At 39.4% G+C, this 19,312-nt stretch overlaps 1 long non-coding RNA gene across 1 annotated transcript; it reads left to right on the plus strand.

Annotated features, from left to right (window-relative positions):
- Positions 1-3,274, plus strand: LOC115788944 (uncharacterized). Its single transcript, XR_004020653.1, has 4 exons — positions 1-42; positions 1,663-1,788; positions 2,559-2,639; positions 2,914-3,274. It is a non-coding gene; the product is annotated as an uncharacterized LOC115788944 (long non-coding RNA).
- The last annotated feature ends 16,038 nt before the right edge of the window (positions 3,275-19,312 follow it).

Raw genomic sequence — 19,312 nt, forward strand, 5'->3', positions numbered from 1 at the left:
GGAAGAACCGCGCGCTCCTCGGGGTTCCTGGATATTGTCAACGTAAGTTTTTCTGGTTTCAGGAATAACTATTATTACGCTGTAATTATGTTTTCATTTCGAGAATTTATTCTTCTAGTAGCGGTTGGCGCGTTGGCGTCAAGTAGTTTGTTTTGTGGGCTTTTGACCTGTACCTTTCCTGCAAGGTCAGGCCATGTTAGCACAGCTTGTGGCTACGCAGAAAAAAGTTTGAAATGTTTCTGTGACCCAAAATAAACATTTACGATATTTCTTGGCGATAACATATATGTTTAAACCTCAAATACCTGCTCGGTTTATCAAAATTATTATTTAATTGCAAAAGTGCTCCAGAGGCGCCATCTTAGCCAAACTGAGCACATGTGGTTCCGATCCAGAGTCTGGAGGCTACTTGAATTTAACGGGAAACTTCCTCTAATACATGTTTTTGGCCATATCTCTACTAAATTACTACTAAACCCAATTTTTTAAAACTAATGTATATAAATATGTATAGTGTGTAGAGATTTTTGTGGTATTCTTCTATCAGATTTTATATATTATTTATTCTTGTATTTGTGTTTTCTGCTGCCCCTTTGCTGTTGCAGCACTGTAAATTTCCCACATTGTGGGACAAATAAAGTATTATCTTAAATGATTGCAGTGGCGGCGCTAGGGGGTGCTGTAGTTACCCCTGGAAAAGTCATAGCACCCCCAAGAAAATAGCTTGTGTCTGCGTGTGTTGAGAACTGAAATAACAAATGATCCTTCATAGCACCTTCAGTAAAATGCTTAGCACCTGCAGAAAAATATTTCTGTAGCCGACACTGAATGATTGCATCATAGAAATCCATATATGACCACAATCACTACTACATCAGCAGATATGCAAGTATGTAAAAAGTGGAAATCAACTTTGTTCTGCAAACACCACCATATTCTTCTTAAACATGTGCTTCATTACATCTGTGAGCATTTCCACATGATATGATTGTAGAAATGTGAAATTATTACCTCCTGAAGTCACAAGAATTTCCCATTCACTGCTGTTTAAGCAGATCTTAAGAAGTACCTAAAAATGAAAATGTGTTTTCTGCAAAACCCACCTGACACTCATTAATGAGATGAGAGCCAGAGGCAGATAAATTCACTACTGTCCTTTCCAAGCATTTACAGGATGCAGACAGTAGTGTTTGTGTGTATTGTCTTGATGTGACAGCACCCTCACTGGCACACTCAGTGCTTAGTGTAGGCTCTTAAATGCATGCTCACCTTTTGGAGCCTAACGGAAGCACTGAATGATGCTTCAGTTCAGGCCAAAGCTTAAGTCAATCGACACTGAAGGACTGATGAGGTCACTAAATGCTGAAGCAGGTTCCTTTACTAACTCCAGTCCAGTATTCTGTGTTGATGGCAGAGACAGTCCAAAAAACTGAAGAAATTTTGCAAAAGGAGCTGAGTCAAAGTGCAGATTTCAGCATTTTAATGTTTGATGGTAATAAAATCTATTGTTTTAAAGTCCATTGAATTCATTTTGGTGATGATGATGATGATGATGCCTCCTGTGTTCTTTCTCCGTGTGTGTGTGTGTGTGTGTGTGTGTGTGTGTGTGTGTGTGTGTGTGTGTGTGTGTGTGTGTGTGTGTGTGTGTCAATGTGAGAGCAGATGGGCATGTTTTCAACAATGCCCTCGCACTTTACTTTCAAGCGAGGGGCAGGCGGCAGATATTTAGGAATTATATCACCTATTCCCTGTTAAGTGCTGTGGGACTCTGACACACAAACATAAGAGGTAAGGATCATCACCTTCCTTGGACCTGTTTATCCACAAACCTTCATTAGTGCCTATCTGTATGATTCAGCTTATGGTACACTGATCAAAAGGATAAAAAGTGAGGCTACACAGATATCATCATTTTAAGAAAACATGTTTAACATTTAAAAACAGGGTGCGTATTGATGATGATTACGATAATTTTGCGTTTGTATTCAATTTCTGCTGCCAACTTTTGCACTCGGTGATAACCAAAACCGCTAAAACGATCAAAATGGAAATAAAGGTGCATTATTGTTAAAGATTCTCAGACATTGGCCCTGACAGCTAAAGGTAATTACTTCAAATGGTAACATTTAATTTTAGGTGTGAGGCAGCTTAACAGGAGTTGTGAGGTTTGTGTTAAGAGAGTAGAAAATGGGTTCTTCAAAGGTGGCACAGACAGCATCCAACGCTAACAGCAGCTTCATTTAGTCCAGACACCAGCAGAGTCACAGACACACAAGTCCACACATTTTCTGACCTGACCAAATATTACTGGATTTTTATGCTACTTATGGGTCAAAATTCTGACCATCATGACTGAGCTGTTGCCCTAAAACAGGAAACTGATCTTTCATTCTGGATTATTCTTAGAGACTATAGCCAGTGAATTGGGTTACTTTTGAAAGTAACACTGTAATGTGTACCTAAAAGGAACTACCAAAGTTAGTTCACTATATAAACTCAGTAATAATTACCCTGCTGGGTCAGGTTTTAAAGCTGCTGTGGTGTTTGTGTTTATGCAGACCCTGGACATCCTCATCTGACACCTTAAAGGCTTCATCCTTTATCTTAAAGAAACAACGCTGATCATGAACACCTATCAGGTGAGCTAATTTATGGACAATATGAATATATTTTTAACCAAGTCTGACACAAGCAGCTATTTCTAAACCTCAGAATGTGGGGCCAGTGTGTTTAACCCTTTAGTGTCTGATAGTGGTGCTTAATTAACAAACTGTACATTAGCTGATAGCAGTATTATTTCTGTTCATTTTGCTCGTGGTGTTTTATGTTTAGCTTCTCCTTCAGTGATATTCTCTGAAATGTGTCTGACACTGTTGAACAATTAACCACCTTTCCATCGTTGTCTTCATAAAGGAGTGCTCCTGTGGAGTCCTGTATCAGAGCAATGATGGAGGACCTGCTGGAGGAGCAGACAGTCTCTGGATCAGGTGGAGTTGTTGCTGTTTTGGAGAGTACAGATGTCTTCGGGGGACGGCTGCAGGTTTTGGTGTGGTGTTTGCTCTACACTCTCAGCACTGAACATCCAGACAACTGCAGGTACACATTTAAGGCAGTCCAGAAGATTTTGTTGGACTTGGACAAACATGCTGACATTGAATGTAGGCACTGAGAACCAAAGTGTTCCAGTTACGGACTCTGAGTGCTGGACTGAAACTGATCAAACTATTACAGAGTTCCACTTACCCTGTGGTGGCCTGCTGACCTGTCCATGCGCACATGCAGCCTTAGTGTATTTATCTCTGTGTTGGTGTTTCAACATCGTATTTAATCATAATTAATTAACATCACAATTAATCTTGTTCCGCACCAATCAGCTTGTTATGATCTCATAGCTTTGCAGAAGTCAAAAGGGGGAGAAGTTTTCTGGCAGAAACACTTTAAACAGAAATGCTCACAGAAATCAGTGGTTTATTTTTTTCACTATTTTTCAGTTGCAGTTTGGACAGCAGAAATACACCATTAGATCTAGATTAGTTTTATAAAGTTGTAGGTTAAAGAGACTCTTTGACAGATGAAAACCATGAGTTAGTACAGTTTTATTCTTAGCATAAACCCTAAAGATAAATTTCTTATCAAACCTACTTAAGAGGCAGCCTCTCCCATCTCTGAACCCTCAGTACTGACTCATCAGTAGTTTGACTGTTTTTCAGGTCAGCTTTAGGTCAAGCATTTCTCCAGTTTTTCCCCGATTCGCAAAGCGTCAGATGATGTCACAAAAATGTGACTGATTGGTTTCAGTGAAGGTCCTGGGACAATATTAATTGGTATTTAGTAGGGCTGCATAAAACGATTATTTTAATAATCGAGTATTCTATCGATTATTCCAGCGATTAATCGAGTAATCGGATAAGAAATACTTTTTTTTATTAACAGTTTATCTGCATATTTTAACTTCCGTACTGCAGTTTTTCGCCTGTGAACAAACAGCGGTGAATGGAGCAGCTACAAAGTTCTCTTTTCTTCACCTTAACACTTGCTGATCAGGTGCTTGATGAAGGACCTCCAGCTGTTTCACAGATTTAATGATTGTAACTAAAAGAAAAAGCTGCTGTTTTGGACGCTGGAAAAACGTTTCCTTTTTCACTACTTGAGCTCACCGTCACAGCTTCGCCTCTTTGCGCTTGCGCAGTTAAAACCGCTGCCTGCTATGAGTGTTTTGAAAAACTAGTGGCTGCGGGAGCCATGGCGCATGTGTGAGTAATGGTGTAATGCTTTGTATTCACAAGCATTCTCGAAAATACGTTTCTACTGCAGGTCTATATTTAGTCACTAATAAGGGATTAAAGTATAAAAAATATTTTGAAGGAGCCCCTCGGTCCTGGGGGGCGGGCCTTCCGGTACCGAACCATCGCTAGTGCTAATGGCCCGCGCTCGCTAGCAAACCAGTTCTGGTAGCTACAGCTGAAGTAAAGACAAAAATAGCAGCTGAAATTCTCAGCGAGCACAACACACACAGACACACAGAGAGCAGTGGAGGCGTGGAAATGCATGTCAGCGACAGTTGCCACCCGTCCCGTAAAGTACGGAACACGGCATGTTACGGAGCCGTATTCCACGGAGTCCCGTAACATACGGGGTTCTGTATTTTACGAGACAGGTGGCAACTCTAGTGATGATCCACTCTGTGTTAAAGGAAATCAATCGCAGCGACGGAGAGCTTTTTAGAATGTGTGCTTGTGTATACGTGAGTGATTCACACTCCAGTCCAGTAGGTGGCGGTAATGCAGTTCTATGTTGGTTTGCCAGCCCCCAATAAACCCACAAAAAAACGTCAGCACAAATGCTGCTAATGCTAGTGAGGAGCGCCGCTTACACCGAGACAGCTGAGCGCTGCAGAGTTTAAACGAAGCATCGACACAGTAAATTTGTGTCGATAAATTTTTAGAATCGATTTAATCGAGTTAATCGATGAATCGTTGCAGCCCTAGTATTTAGTAATTAGTAATCAGTATAAAATATGTAAAGAAATGGAGAGACACAGTTCCATCTTTATGGGCCTTTTGCTGCATCTGCCACCATCATTCCACATATTTGGTGTTGATTGTGTTTTACTTTGTTTTGTGCTGCTGTCTTATGGTTGGTATTCAGAAATATTTACTGCTAACAGTTTATGAAATCCTGTCGGGTGTTAAAATGTTTTTGTTTTTTGGTCTTTTCTTTTTTACACTGAGCCACCAGATTTTTTTTTTTTTTTTAGTGCACAGTGATGCCATGAGCTGGGCTCTAACATGTTTTTGTTGAACTTGCACACATTCAGCTGCATGCACTTTGACAGTATGTGAGATATTGATCACAGACACACACCTGTAAGTGTGGACCTTGCTGAACTGAATCTTTAGGGTCTTTACTGAATCAATCACACATTGTTGTGTGATCTCTGTGTGACTGTCACAAAGTTTAACTTTCAGTTTTGCTGACAGGCACGAGTCACCTATAGTTGGCAAGACAACAACATTTAAATGGATTTTAGTTTTTTCCCCATTTTAATTAACTTTTGATCTCATTTACTGTTCATGGAGGTTGCATATTCACTTTCCTGTCCTGTGCTACTATTTATATTTTTATCACATGTTGACAATTTAAAAAAACGCAGTAGGTTGTTGTTTTTACAGCTTTGCATTCGGGGGGACCCTTGTCACAAAATATGAAATGAGACCTTTGCAAATCAAATCTACTGTGATCAGAACATTAAAAAGAGGTCCAGCAGTTTGCTTTGAAGCTCTCTCACATTTAAATTTAAATTTTAGCATTTCCAGAGCTCACACTTGGTGCCTTACCGTTATTAGGCATATAAAGCTTTGTGCAGCATTCAGGACCTCTTTCCATCATGGCTTGATGTTGACTGCATTTTTTTCCAGTGCGTTTTATGAGGATGATTTATTTGCAAAAATGCAACATGTCCGTGTAAATACGTTACACAACAAGTTCGCATCTGAAAGATTCGGAATTTTGTGTCGTTTTTACTCAGTGCAGTTTGTACGCTTGTAACAGCCTTTAGACTCCCCACCTCTCGTTGTATATCATTTATTTATATAAAAACTAATCGTGATAAGTGTTTTTACAAAAGCATTTTTACGGTCATTCCCGACAAACATTCCATCGTCAGTTTATGATATATACATACATATGAAATAGGATATATGGCATGTCATAAATCATGTTTTGTTGTCCTCATAAATCACTTTTTTGACATACGGTGGTACTTTTCCCTCTTTAAAGCTATCATAAAATTAAAACATAAGTATAGTCATTTTTATTCATTGTATGACTCAACTTGGCAGCAGATGTGATGACTGTGCAATTTCATTCACCAGTGCCTCTGTCGCTGCCTCCTTTAGCTCTTTGACGATGTTCATCTTTCTGTGAATGAAAACATACAGTTTTGCTTTCAAAATATAATGGACTCTGTGTTATTGGAATAGGAATTTGAAACGCAATAACGGCCTTATTTTCTCATACATTCTTCCATAAAGCATCGTTTATTTTGTGTCACAAAAATAGCTATATTTCAATACTATATAACTGCAGCATAGGTATAATTGTATTCCCAATTATTTTCCTGCTCTGTGCCACCAAAGTTGGCCATACCGGTCTACTTCACTTAAAAAAAAAAAAAAAAAAGAGCAGAGCAGCTTCAGGTACAGTCTATACTCTGCTTTATGTTTTGGTTTCATTGACACAGCAAAATAATTTAAATTCATTCGTTCATTCATCCCCTTGTGAATTTATAACTCTTACATTAAGCGCAAATTTTCTCAAATTTAATAACTTTTCCTCATTACAGTGTAAGTGTTAAACACATTTAATAAAATCAAAAGGGAAAAAAGAAGCCTCAATGGGAATTTAAAAAAAGAAAAAAAAAACTCATTTCTCATGAGAACTGTTAAGAAACAGATCGCCTGGACGTGGTTGTTCTTGATTTAAAAAAAAAAAAAAATTGATTTCAGTAGGAATCCTGCTGCTGTGCAGGTATGCCGGGTCACAGGTTGTAGCTTCAGCTCATTTGCTGGCTGTGACGATCCACTCTGCCCTGCCTTTTATTTCGGCCTTCTTGTGTAGCAGGTCTCCTGCAATCGTTGGAGGGCTGGAGTGGCTCGTTTGTTAATTAGTGACACTGACAACACCTGGGCCCATTGTGTGCCAGTGCTCTATAAAAGTTCTCACAGGCTAGTTGTTGAGGGGCTCTCCTCCTGGAGACACTACTTTGGCTTTTGGTTGGTTTCTTGCACTTGACAACATTGCATACACCATTTTTCCCCACTCATGAACTCACTGACACTACTGATTGTACTACACATATCATGATTGGTTTAAGTTCTGTTTCTGTTCATTTAATTTAAAATTAAAAAAAACTTTTAATTGGTAGTGAAGAAACCTGTCACCAGTTTATTCCTCCAGGTTTCGGCGTCTTCATTTATTGGAAAGGAATTACACTCACACCAAGGATAAGGAGATAATTATTGAATTTAATCAGCCACTTCACACACAGGTTATCAATCGATCTGGTTCAGACTGCGAAATATGACTACACTAATACATAAGCCGAATCAGGGCACGAAGTCTGATTCCTATCTAAGTCTGTCCAGATCTCATATACTGAGAGCTTATCAGCTCTGTTACATCATATACAAAGCAAGAAATGTGCAAGAAAATGGATTTCAGCAGCTGGTTCCTTGGATGGCCTCAAAGTCTCCTCTCATTTCCCAGTTTAGTCTCCTCCTCAGCTGCTCAGGGCACCATTCCAACGGACCATTGCCGAAACCTCGAACATCTGTGATTGATACACACATACCACCAAAACATACTGTGCCTGCCTAACCTAAACATAATACTTTTTCTCAAGTATTTCTCAAGGAAATAAAATGTGAGAATAAAAAGCAAATGCATGACATGATTATAATGTAAGAATAAAAACAAATGCATAACATGATTTTATTTTGTAGCTCCATAAAACTCACTCCTCTTCAGTAGTTCTGTGCATCTCCCTTTATTTTGTCATTACCGTGCGGCCCGGTTCGTGACACTGGCAAAAGTAGATATGGAGCGGGAGCACTCCAGCCGGTCAAATGTGGCCCAAGCTCGGATTTTTTATGGCCAGCGCGTTTTGTCAAAAAATCTGTTATTTTTGGCCCTCCTGGACAAACAATGACTACAACTCAGCGTGCAGTTCCAGCAAATAAAAACATCGTCAAAGCGATGAAGTGGCTATGCTGGCGGCTAAACATGGCAAACCTTTTCATTTATTTTTACAGAAAGTGAGTTCATTAAAGACTGTTACAAAAATAGCAGAACACGTTTGTCTAGAGAAGGCAGAGTTTGCTAGTTTGTCTGGCTCGGAAAACTGGCCTGCAGAATTGAAGACCTATCATCACTCGTTATCAGAAAAATCGAAATTGAAATTAGACTAATTGCACAGGGTCTGTACCTTTTGGTCATTGAAACAAAAAAGAACAGAAAAATGGACCATTTTTCAATTTACATTTGTCATGCCCAGGACACTCTTGAAAAAGAGATTTTAATCTCCGTTTGTTATCCTGGTGAAATAAAATAAAAAGTTAATGTGTCAAACACTGATGTAATTCTTTTACCAGCTTAAACTTCTTGTACGAACACATTTTTAAATAATGCAAAGTATCGTTTATTATCGTTATTGAAAAAATTACAGAAAATATTGATATTTTTTGTCAATATCACACACCCCTTGGTCAACATGGTGAGCACTGTGGTGAACAAGTGTCGCAATCCTCAGCACGAATTTCCTAAAGGCTCCATAGTTGTCATTCACACTCCATTAACTATATTGTTTTCATGTTCAGACACTCGTATTCAGTCACTTTGAACGACTGCTTACACTGCAATCCAATAAACCTTTGTCATCTTCTAAAAATAGTGTTTCAACTTACTGCGGGCATGTGTGTACTTGCTTCCTATATAAAGAAAATTGAATTGAAAGAGCAGAATTTTTAAAATTGCAATTTATTTAAAATTCAAAATATATTTACAAAAAACACAACAAAGGAAACTGAAAAAAAATCGTCTCAGTCCTCTTCATGTTGGATTTTTTCTGCCTCTCCTGAAGACAAATTTAATGGGTTGTAATTAGTGTGTGATTGCTGTCTTTCCATTTAGCCATTTAATTTTATTATTGGATTTCTACACACAAAAATGTTTTCTTTCACTCCGGCTGAGCGCATCGCAGTAAATTTCAACATTTACCATATTTTTTCAGTAAATATTAAAAATTAAATATATATTAAATATTAATGTTAAAACATATTTTCTTAAAATTATGATGATGACTTTGTAGCCTTACTTTTGGTCCTTTTGAAAAAGGTGCCATAGGAGGCATCCCACAGGACGGCACCAAAAAAGTCTTGTGGCACCAGAGGTGCAAAGAAAAAAGAAAAACAGTGACCGAGAAGACAATTTGGAAACATGATTTAAAAAGATGAATACAAACATAAGACAAGAAAGTAAATCTGTGCGTGTATGTCAGAATCTTACATTGCTGAGAGGCCAACAGCAGTCGTCAACTAGTAGGACCTGTAGTATTTAAAAATTTCCCGGTTCCGGGCCTGCATTAAGGCGAGGACTCTGTCCGTCTGCTCTCACACACACACACACACACACACACACACACACACACACAAGAGGTATATCATCAGGCACAACTTTCAAGCCAAATATGGACACCATCCTGAGCTTCAATGCACTTTAAAATAAAATTATTTATTACTATAAAACAGCCATTTCCAAAGTCAAGACTGCTGCAGCCCACTTAAAAACCAAGTCAAGTTTATTTGTATAGCACATTTAACACAACAGTTGACCAACGTGCTGTACATACATGTAGAATTTAGAATCAATTTAGGACCAAATCATTGTACACTTTAGAATCAAGAATCAATTAAGAGCCAAATTATTGTTGTTATATGTCAGAACATATAACAAGAACACCCATCCACAGGAGATAAGTGTTCTGTGGCCTTGCTGCCATCTCAGGCGCTGCCAACCACAAAATCCCATCCTAAAATGTTATATAAATATGTAACCGTACATGTAATTTCAAACTGAATTTCAGTTATTACTGCGGCCCACCTACAGTACCTTCGTTGCCCACCAGGGGGCACGGCCCACACTTTGGGAATCACTGCTATAAAACATTACAATGCTGATACCTACACTTTCATTCATCTCACTCCTGATCATCTCTTGCGACATGGTCTGTCCCATATTTTTTTCTTTCAAAACATGCAGTGTTAAATAGTGATGGGCACAGCGAGGCTTTGGGAAACACTGAAGCGTTCGAAGCACTTGTGCCAGAATTGTATCGAACGCTTCCAAACAATCTGAAACCCATCTCCACAGTGACACCTGCTGGCAAATTTTGTCATCACCACATCTCTATAATGCTGATGAAACAATGACAGACGAGTCCAAACAAAGCTACTGATTACACTTGACTATCAATAATTATGTTCAACACATGTTTTGGAGAAGCAAGGAGACTTAAAGTAAGCAAGATGTGACTGTAGTGAATAGAGCGCTTCAACAAATAATATTTTTGCTCTGTTAATATTCGTGAGCCTGTTACAATTCCTTAGTAATTCACTGTAACACACAATAAACCAATTTATAACATACAAATGCTGAGAAAATATGCTGTTTATTGTGATAACTACACACAGCTGTCTTTGGGCTCAGTCGGCTTCATTGTTGCCAGTCTTGGAAAAAAGAGAAGTTTGGATGTGTTTGGTTGGCTTTAAGCTTTATGGGAGTTTGTTCTACACACAGTCAGACAAAGCTAGAAGCTGGTGTAGCATTTGGCTTTATTTTCTATTAATTCAAAAATAAATGTTTAGATTAAGAAAAGCTAAATATTTTCCGTCTGTATAAAAAATGTTGATATTTATTAAATTTTCATGGGCTAATTTCCACATCTTCACACTGACCAATACTTTTATAAATCTGAGGAAACACCATCCTCCACTGAGCCACCTCTGAACCTTGAAGAGACTTTCCTTAACTTTATTTGCGACTTACACTAGTGTGACGTCGTATCTTGTGACATGACTGCAATGTTTGACCGAAGCTTTGAACCTGCAGCCTTTTTATGGGACATTTACACCAGAAGCCTCAGTGGGAATTAGGAAAGAAAAAAAAGAAGGAAAAAAACTCATTTCTCATGAGAACTGTTAAGAAACAGATCACCTGGACGTGGTTTTTCTTGATTCAAAAATTATATTTATTTGATATAAGTAGAAATCCTCTTCCTGTGCAGTATGCGAGTTACAGGTTGTAACGTCAGTTCGTTTCCTGGCAAAAATAGATACGGAGCGGGAGCACTCCAGCCGGTCAAACGTGGCCCGAGCTCGGATTTTTTATGGCCAGCGCGTTTTGTCAAAAAAATTTTTAATTTTGGCCCTCCTGCACAAACAATGACTACAACTCAGCATGCAGTTCCTCTTTGTAACTCATAGAGGCAGTATCATGTAACAGACGTCTGTCAACTGTTTCAAAACCTCAAAAAGAAGAAGATTGGTCAAGCATTCAATCACAGCCTTGCAGCTTCGGTGGGGGTCATGGGTGACACAGTGTACACTGCTCATTTGACACTTGAGTCAAATGAAAAACATCGCCAAAGTGATGAAGTGGCTATGTTGATTGCTAAACATGGCAAACCTTTTTATTTATTTATTTTTATAGAAAGCGAGTTTATTAAAGGCTGTTATGACAATAGGACACATTTACCCAGAGAAGGCGGAGTTTGCTAGTTTGCCTGGCTCTGAAAACTGTGGCATGCAGAATTGAAGACCTATCCTCACGTAATCAGAAAAATTGAAATTCGACTAATTGCACAGGGTCTGTACCTTTTTGGTCATTGAAACAGAAAAAGAACTTACCAAGCCTCAGAGAATCTCTTCTCTTTTGGGTGGGTGGATGTGGGAGGGGAAGGGGCGCTGTTGCTGTGCAGAAATCAGGGTAGACGCAGGAAAAGCAAAGCCTGTACATTTGGTTTTCAAGAATACCTTTTTAGTAACCTTTATCAATCTGTACAACAAGGCATTTAAAATAACTTCAATATGTAAACATGAGTTTAAAGGCACAGGCACGAAAGCTGGAAGTGGGCGGCTGGAAGTGGGCGGCTAAAATTGGACGGTCTAGCCTTCATATGTTTTTATTTTAAATTAAACTTTGAGTTAAAGATTTACAATACTGGGCTTGGGTCCTTTGGTCTTTTAAATACTAAATAACTTACATTATTTACGTTTTACTTCATTTTCCTGTCCTGCGCTAATGTTTATATTGACAGTTAAAAAGAGAACGTGGTAGGTTGTTGTTTTTACAGCTTTGCATTCGGGGGGGGGGGGGGACCCTTGTAACAAAATCTGAAATGAGACCCTGAAATCTTTGCAAATCAAATCTACTGTGATCAGAACATTAAAAAGAGGCCCAGCAGTTTGCTTTGGAGCTCTCTCACATTTAAATTTAAATTTTAGCATTTCCATCTTCGCTGCAAGTTTTACATTTCCAGAGCTCACACTTGGTGCTTTACCGTTTTTAGGCATATAAAGCTTTGTGCAGCATTCACAAATTCATTTTGTCAATTTGGCGCTTACAAACTAACCTAAACACAACAAAGGAAAACAAACCTTTAAAGTGCCGTACCTTATTTTTGGGATCCTTTTTTTTTTTTTTAATGTTTTCTGCCTGCCTTGAAGACAGAATAAAAAAAATAACGGATTGCAATTAGTTAGCCAAGATCAACAGTCCAACAAGCCCTACTGCAGTGCCATTGATTGCAACAACACAGGGATCTGATAATGTTACAAAAGCCTTGAAATAATGGGAGTTTTCTGTGAACTTAAAACAGTGAGACCATGTTCTGCTGAGTTTTCAACTTTTGCTAAAAGCATCTAAAACCAAAACAATGAAGCAATCAATAATGAATGTTTAAGGATTTATAATGTGCATGCTATTTTTAAATTTTAAATAGATTTGATTAAAATTATGATGCCATGGGTGTGTAGCCTTACTGTTAATACGGTCTAACATTGAGCCATATCCACAATCCACTTGTGCGGCGAGGATGAATAATTGTGGCACAAGCGGTAGCAGAAATGTCGGCTTTCTGCTTTTAATGGCGCTGAAAAAAATCAGAGGGGGGGGTTGGAGCAGTGCTTGCAGCCCCCTGCATCTCTTCTTCTTTTCCCCTGCTGTCTCTCTCCTCCCAGGTGCTTGGGCGGGTCCTCTAGGCCTGCCCCGCCGCCGCTGATCTGCAGGGGCCTGGGCCTTCCCCTGGTGCCGGGTCTGGGGGTGGGATTGGGGGGGTCGGGTTGGGGATGGATGAGGGCATTGTTGGCGCTGCCCTTCCCCTCTGTTCTCCCCCTGGTTTGGATTGGCTTCACTTGTCACTCTTCTTTTAATGCATAGCACTAGCTTAGCACACAAAGACACACACACACACACATAAGATTCATAATAATTGTATTTATGTAGAGCTCTATATAGCTCACTACAGGTGTTGGGAGCAGGCTGGATTGGTAGTGGGAGGCCACATAGCGGGTTGGGCCATCTACAGGAATGTGGATCGGCCCTCACCCACATCACTCTCCCATACCCCACCTGCCTTCCTGCCTGCCATTTTAATGCATCTCACAAGTCACTTTACACGGGTAGGTGGGACTCACACTTAAAAATAAATAAATTCCAATCAGGCAATTGGAAAATGCACAAGTTATGATAAATTATAGATGTTCCGCAGTTGGGAAATTGGGGAACAAATCTGAATCGTAAATACATAGACTCCATATATTAAACATGACCAAAAAAAAAAAAGAATTAAATTTAAAAAATAAATAAATAAACAAAATATATATAATTATTTAATTTAATATTCAAAGGAATGATATGGGTGATTAACACTATGGTAGGGGTTGAGTGGCAGGTGGACTGATTAGGTTTCGGGGGGAGTCTTGGGGGGTTTTGGAGCAGTGCTTGCGGCCCCCTGCATCTCTCCTCCCCTTCCCCTGCTGTCTCTCTCCTTCCCGGTGCTGGTGGGGTCCGGTCCTCTGGGATTCCCCGGGGTGGATTTTGGCCTGGTGGACCTGTCCGTGTCTCTCTGGAGGAGTGGCTGGTCGCGTCCTGTGGGCCGGGTTGTCCTGTGCTGCTGGGGCTGTGTCTGGGCGCCTGGGTTGTCCTGGCTGCTGTGCCTCCTGGGTTCTTGGGTCTGTTCACTCTCCCTCGGCTCATGTGGTGCTTTGGGCTCCTTTTCTGGGTGGGACCGGGTTGTGCTCTTGGCCTCTGTTGGCTTTGTAGAGGGCCTCAGACACTGATGTACACTTTCCTGCATGTTTCTGCCCTGGCACGGGGGTTTCCACTGCTTCTTGTCCTTTAGTGCAGGTTGCTGACACTTGGGTTCTTGTTGCCATCCTGTGTTGTGATGTTTGGACTCACCACACTGACTGATTTGGTTTCTGATACTCTCTTTGTCCTTGTTTAGGGGTCTGGATGCTGGTCGTCACTGAGGTGATTTTATTGTTGTTTTTTTTTTTTTTGTAAAGAGGAAGAAAAAAGAAATCTTGTGATGAGTTGGGATCACTAGGTTAAATTTGGAAGGGAGCACATGCATGCCTTCAAAAGTGCATGAACATGGGCACGTTAGTGCACAGGGACATGCAAGTATGAGCACACACACGTGCACGCACACACACACTAAAAAAAGGGGGGGGGGGGCAATGATGTATTAAAACACTACCAACCAACAGATATCCCAGCCTGTAGCAGATAGCATAAATGATTTTAATTTTTTTTTTTATTTGTTTTTTTTTTTTTTCCAGTTTCCTGCCTGTTCATGCTGAATGGCTGGGGTACCTGTCAGATTTTTTTTTTTCTCTGAGGCCCTTAATAAATGGAAGAAAAAAAAAATACTCAGTACCTTTACATTTTTTTTTCATTTATTTATGGGGAATTATGATTTCTTGGCCAGATCTGCTAATAAGTATTTATTTGCCATCTTTATATCTGCGTGTAAAAAAAGCAATTGCATGATGTTGGCTGCTTCCCGAGCCCCCACAGTCTCAGATTGGATAGACATTGTTAATGAGATCTTTATAATGAAAGCAATTACCTTTTCTACTCGCCTTTAGAAAAGTAAATTTTTTAGTCTGTGGGTTATATGAGTCAGATACATAAAGCCCTTAAAGTCAGATTTTGCAGATGTACTGAATTAATGATTCTGTGGGTCCTTCTTTTTCTCGTCTCCTCTTCTTTTTTTTTTTTTTTTGCTCTGTTTTTATTTCTGTAAAAATGAAAGGACGGCAAATGAAAGTTTTTTATTTATTTATTTCTTTGCTGTCTCAAAATAAAAATAAAGAATTTCAAAAAAACACCAGGACCTCTTTCCATTCCACAGTGGCTTTTATTCGCAGTAGAGAGACAGGCAATGGGGGAAGATAGGCGGACAAGCTGGCTACAGGCCGGGATTTGAACCTGCGCCACAACCTATGCATGTGGTCGCCGGCTTCACCACTAAGCCACCCAGGCAACCGACTGCAATTTTTTCACAGTGCGTTTTATGAGGACGATTTATTCGCGAAAACGCAACATGTCCGTCTAAATACATTACACACAAGTTCGCATCCGAAAGAATCGTAATTTTGTGTTGTTTTTAGGCAACACAGTTTTACGTGTGTAACGGCCTTTAGACTTCCTGCCTCGTCGTATTTCATTTATTTATAAAAAAAAAAAATCATGTTTTATTGTTCCTCTCACTTTTTTGACATAAGGTGGTATTTATCCCTCTTTAAATTGATCAAAAACTTAAAACATAAGTATAGTCATTTTTATTCATTGTATGACTTAACTTGGCAGCAGAGGTGATGACTGTGTATTATACACAGATGCATAGGTGCAATTTCACTCACCAGCACCATTGACGCGGCCTCTATCATGTTTTTTGCAGTGTCCATTTTTCTGTGAATGAAAACATACAGTTTTGCTTTCAAAATATACTGGACTCTGAGTTATTGGAATAGGAATTTGAAACGGAAAAACTACCTTATTTTCTCATACATTTTTCCATTAGGCATCGTAAGGGTTTATTTTGTGTCACAAAAACAGTTATATTTCAGTACTATCCAACTGCAGCGTAGTAACGCGATGCTAGGAGCGGTAGATCGCCTGGCACTAGGCCTTGCTGAGAATTTCAGCAGTTATAACCCTTATCTAGCAACTGTCATTTGCATTAGCATCGGTATGTTGCCCAGCTGTGAAGTTTTAAAGACAAGATAAGATATCTTTGTTATCACTGCATAATACAACGATTTTTTTTCTGGCTAAAACCCTGAGTAATGATTATTCCTAAAAAAAAAAAAAAAAAAAAAAAAAAAAAAAAAAAAAAAAGGCAGAAAAACATTCATTACTTACAGATCTTGGTTCTCACTCCTACTGTCTCTCTCTCTTTTCCTCTCGCGCCAGTCTTTAAGTCTGACTTCATTTCTGGGTCCAAATCCTCCTAAATAAACAGCAATATCATAACCAATGACTGTTCACTATTAAAGATGATTGTAACATACCTTATCAACTACAACCATTTCCGCTTCTCTATGGAAAAAGCAAAATGTTGATGCTTAAACCACACCAATAGCCCCCAAAATAATGAGGTTACAGCCAATTAATCTCTCCGATCTCTCAGCCGCCAGGCAAAGGAACCCGGCTTTGACAGCGGAGCATTCTGGGCATTGAGAAACTATTTTATGATCAATAAAACATGAAACTAAGCTCGTTTTAATTTGAAACATAAAATTATGCATCCACATTTAAATTGGTGTCCAAATGTGTGATTAGTGTTTGTCCAAGACTAAGAAACTTCTGGCTATCAATCTTCAATTTCTTTTCAGATGCATTAGGAATAACTATAGAACCTCTTGCTGTTATTGGAATATTTGGAGTGGTACCATTAGAACTTAATCTTAGTTTGCACAGAAAAAAAAATGATAGCATTTGCCACCTTATTAGCAAGGAGACTCATACTATTTAAATGGAAAGATAAATTTCCTCCAACCTTTGCCTCATGGGTTAGAGATCTTATACATCATTTAACTCTGGAAAAAATTCGCTATACTGTAAGAGGTTGTGCACACAACTTTTACATCACCTGGCAACCAATTCTGAACCAAGTCAAAGAAATGGCACCTCTAGACATCTCCGATTCATAGAACCCCCCACCCCCGTCCCTTTTTTTCTTTTCTCGTTTGTTGGTTTTTGGGGTTTTTTGTTTCCTCTCTCTCTCCTTTTTTTTCCCTCCTTTTTTTAACCTCATGTATTTGTTTTTCATAAATAACTTGTATGCAAATGCGTTATTTTTTTTGTTGTTGTTGCTTTGTTTCTCTTTAAAGAAAAGGTTATGCACATAATGTAATCTTCACTCTCTGAGTATTGTATGTTTATTATAATCTTGGTGTAAGAGGGCAGGGCTATGTTTGGGGTGGGATTTGGGAAAGTTACAATTTGTATCTCAAAGTAATTTCATGTGCATTTAAAAAAAAAAACAAAGAAACTTTGAACAAAAAAAACAAATGTGTGATTAGTGGCCAGTGGCGGCTCCAGAAATATTTTTCTGCAGGTGCTAGGGGGGGGCTAAGCATTTTACTGAGGGTGCTATTAAGGATCATTTGTTACAAACAGACTCAGAGTACACACCTTTGCAGGAGGCGCTTTCCCAGCTGCTGTGAACAACGCTGTTAGCTGCCAGCACGACTGATGTACACCTGAAATGTCAGGAAATTCATAACAAAGAAAAAAGTGAATATAGATCCCACATGTAAAACTTTTGAGAAAAAAAATGTAGTATTTCCTAACAGATCTACAGAATTGTATGCAGTGTTTTTTCCCTTTTCTGGGATAAGTGCGCTCCTGAGTGGAAGTTAAACACAGATATAATTCACTAAGATGATCTCTAATGGCTGATGTTTGGTTTATTTCAGTGTTTCATTTGCTCCTGAGCAAATCGATAAAACTGATATTAAAAATATTTTATTTTATTTAAGGAACACGAGAGCCTTTTCACAGGATCATTGCAGCAGCTTGTTGATGCTGTTCATGGAGATCGTGAACACTGATTACAAGCCTGCTCCAGATGTTTAAATTATATGTTCTAAAATGTTAATATTTATTTTAGGGCTGCATAAAACGATTATTTTAGTAATCGAGTATTCTATCGATTATTCCAGCGATTAATCGAGTAATCGGATAAGAAATACTTTTTTTTATTAACAGTTTATCTGCATATTTTAACTTCCGTAATGCAGTTTCTCGCCATGTGAACAAACAGCGGTGAATGGAGCAGGTACAAAGTTCTCTTTTCTTCACCTTAACACTTGCTGATCAGGTGCTTGATGAAGGACCTCCAGCTGTTTCACAGATTTAATGATTGTTACTAAAAGAAAAAGCTGCTGTTTTGGACGCTGGAAAAACGTTTCCTTTTTCACTACTTGAGCTCACCGTCACAGCTTCGCCTCTTTGCGCTTGCGCAGTTAAAACCGCTGCCTGCTATGAGTGTTTTGAAAAACTAGTGGCTGCGGGAGCCATGGCGCATGTGTGAGTAATGGTGTAATGCTTTGTATTCACAAGCATTCTCGAAAATACGTTTCTACTGCAGGTCTATATTTAGTCACTAATAAGGGATTAAAGTATAAAAAATATTTTGAAGGAGCCCCTCGGTCCTGGGGGGCGGGCCTTCCGGTACCAAACCATCGCTAGTGCTAATGGCCCGCGCTCGCTAGCAAACCAGTTCTGGTAGCTACAGCTGAAGTAAAGACAAAAATAGCAGATGAAATTCTCAGCGAGCACAACACACACAGACACACAGAGAGCAGTGGAGGCGTGGAAATGCATGTCAGCGACAGTTGCCACCCGTCCCGTAAAGTACGGAACACGGCATGTTACGGAGCCGTATTCCACGGAGTCCCGTAACATACGGGGTTCTGTATTTTACGAGACAGATGGCAACTCTAGTGATGATCCACTCTGTGTTAAATGAAATCAATCGCAGCGACGGAGAGCTTTTTAGAATGTGTGCTTGTGTATACGTGAGTGATTCACACTCCAGTCCAGTAGGTGGCGGTAATGCAGTTCTATGTTGGTTTGCCAGCCCCCAATAAACCCACAAAAAAACGTCAGCACTAATGCTGCTAATGCTAGTGAGGAGCGCCGCTTACACCGAGACAGCTGAGCGCGGCAGAGTTTAAAC

The sequence above is a fragment of the Archocentrus centrarchus genome, chromosome 12, assembly GCF_007364275.1.
Source record: "Archocentrus centrarchus isolate MPI-CPG fArcCen1 chromosome 12, fArcCen1, whole genome shotgun sequence".
NCBI classification, from domain to species: Eukaryota; Metazoa; Chordata; class Actinopteri; order Cichliformes; family Cichlidae; genus Archocentrus; species Archocentrus centrarchus.